The sequence below is a fragment of the Neolamprologus brichardi genome, unplaced genomic scaffold (assembly GCF_056152115.1).
Source record: "Neolamprologus brichardi isolate AB-2024 unplaced genomic scaffold, ASM5615211v1 NODE_ptg000059l+_length_368419_cov_1, whole genome shotgun sequence".
Classification (NCBI taxonomy): Eukaryota; Metazoa; Chordata; class Actinopteri; order Cichliformes; family Cichlidae; genus Neolamprologus; species Neolamprologus brichardi.
In genome coordinates this window covers 52501-55000 of record NW_028270052.1, presented here as the reverse complement: position 1 = coordinate 55000, position 2500 = coordinate 52501, and positions in this window count along the sequence as shown.

Genomic DNA, 2500 nt, shown 5'->3' with positions numbered 1-2500 from the left:
ATGTGCTCCTGGCGCACTGGCCCTGCTGATGTGCTCTCTCCATTTGGCCGAGGCAGTGAGTCGGCCTCCTCTCTCCCTTACGGTCGAAAAAGATGTGCTCCTGGCGCACTGGCCCTGCTGATGTGCTCTCTCCATTTGGCCGAGGCAGTGAGTCGGCCTCCTCTCTCCCTTACGGTCGAAAAAGATGTGCTGCTGGAGCACTGGCCCTGCTGAAATTCCCTCTCCATTTGGCCGAGGCAGTGAGTCGGCCTCCTGTCTCCTTTACGGTCGAAAAAGATGTGCTGCTGGAGCACTGGCCCTGCTGATGTGCTCTCTCCATTTGGCCGAGGCAGTGAGTCGGCCTCCTCTCTCCCTTACGGTCGAAAAAGATGTGCTGCTGGAGCACTGGCCCTGCTGAAATTCCCTCTCCATTTGGCCGAGGCAGTGAGTCGGCCTCCTGTCTCCTTTACGGTCGAAAAAGATGTGCTGCTGGAGCACTGGCCCTGCTGATGTGCTCTCTCCATTTGGCCGAGGCAGTGAGTCGGCCTCCTCTCTCCTTTACGGTCGAAAAAGATGTGCTGCTGGTGAACTGGCCATTGCAGCTACTCACATTGAGCATGGCCCTTGCCCTCCAGCGGGCCCCAGGGACCACCCCTCCCCCCCCCTCCCCCCCGGCTCTAGTCCCCCATTAGATTTCCTTTCCTGTACTTACCCTGTACCACATGTCTAGCATGGCCCTTGACCTCCAGCAGGCCCCGCGGACCCACATACTCCCCTGCTCTACTCCCCCACTAGCTTCTTCTCCTGCAGTTACCCTCCACGACATATCTAGCATGGCCCTTGACCTCCAGCAGGCCCCGCGGACCCACATACTCCCCTGCTCTACTCCCCCACTAGCTTCTTCTCCTGCAGTTACCCTCCACGACATATCTAGCATGGCCCTTGACCTCCAGCAGGCCCCGCGGACCCACATACTCCCCTGCTCTACTCCCCCACTAGCTTCTTCTCCTGCAGTTACCCTCCACGACATATCTAGCATGGCCCTTGACCTCCAGCAGGCCCCGCGGACCCACACTTAAGCCCCCCCCCCACTAACAAAGCAAAACACCACTGGCAAAATCCTCGTGCCCCTGGTACTCCAGAAAGTAAATTGAAACGTGCCCCTGGTACACTGCGCAGAAAAACTTTGCCACACACGCACTCCTGGTGCCTATGGTACGACAACTTTTCTCCGTGCCCCTGGTACACTGAGCAGAAACACTAAGCCACACACACACACACTCCCCTCGTGCCTATGGTACGACAGCTTTTCTCCGTGCCCCTGGTACACTGAGCAGAACAACTTTGCCACACACACAGTCTTCGTGCCTATGGTACGACAGCTTTTCTCCGTGCCCCTGGTACACTGAGCAGAAACACTTTGCCACATACACACACACTCCTGGTGCCTATGGTACGACAGCTTTTCTCCGTGCCCCTGGTACACTGAGCAAAACAACTTTGCCACACACACACACACACACACACGCACACACACACACACACACACACACACACACACTCCTGGAGCCTATGGTACGACAACTTTTCTCCGTGCCCCTGGTACACTGCGCAGAAACACTTTGCCACATACACACACTCTCCTGGTGCCTATGGTACGACAACTTTTCTCCGTGCCCCTGGTACACTGCGCAGAAACACTTTGCCACACACACACACACACACACACACACACACACACACACACTCTCCTGGTGCCTATGGTACGACAACTTTTCTCCGTGCCCCTGGTACACTGCGCAGAAACACTTTGCCACATACACACACACTCTCCTGGTGCCTATGGTACGACAACTTTTCTCCGTGCCCCTGGTACACTGAGCAGAAACACTTTGCCCCACACACATACACACTCCTGGTGCCTATGGTACGACAACTCTTGTTCGTGCCCCTGGTACACTGACCAGAAACACTTTGCCACCTCCGCTGTACGCACCCTCCTCCCTAGCTAATTTGCAATCTCCCCCACCTCCAGGGGGACCACCATGACAACTCCCTGACTCCCTTACGGCTGAACAAGATGCATGCTTCTCCACTGGCCCTGCTGAAATTCCCTCTCCATTTGGCCGAGGCAGTGAGTCGGCCTCCTTTCTCCTTTACGGTCGAAAAAGATGTGCTGCTGGTGCACTGGACATGCTGAAACTCCCTCTCCATTTGGCCGAGGCGGTGAGTCGGCCTCCTGTCTCCCTTACGGTCGAAAAAGATGTGCTGCTGGTGCACTGGCCCTGCTGAACTACTCACATCGAGCATGGACCTTGCCCTCCAGCAGGCCCCAGGGACCTACATCACACCTTGCTCTTGTCTCCCTTACAGCTGAAAAAGATCCATGCTTGTGCACTGGCCCTGCCTAAATTCCCTCTCCATTTGGCCGAGGCAGTGAGTCGGCCTCCTGTCTCCTTTATGGTCGAAAAAGATGTGCTCCTGGCGCACTGGCCCTGCTGCTACTCACATCGAACATGGA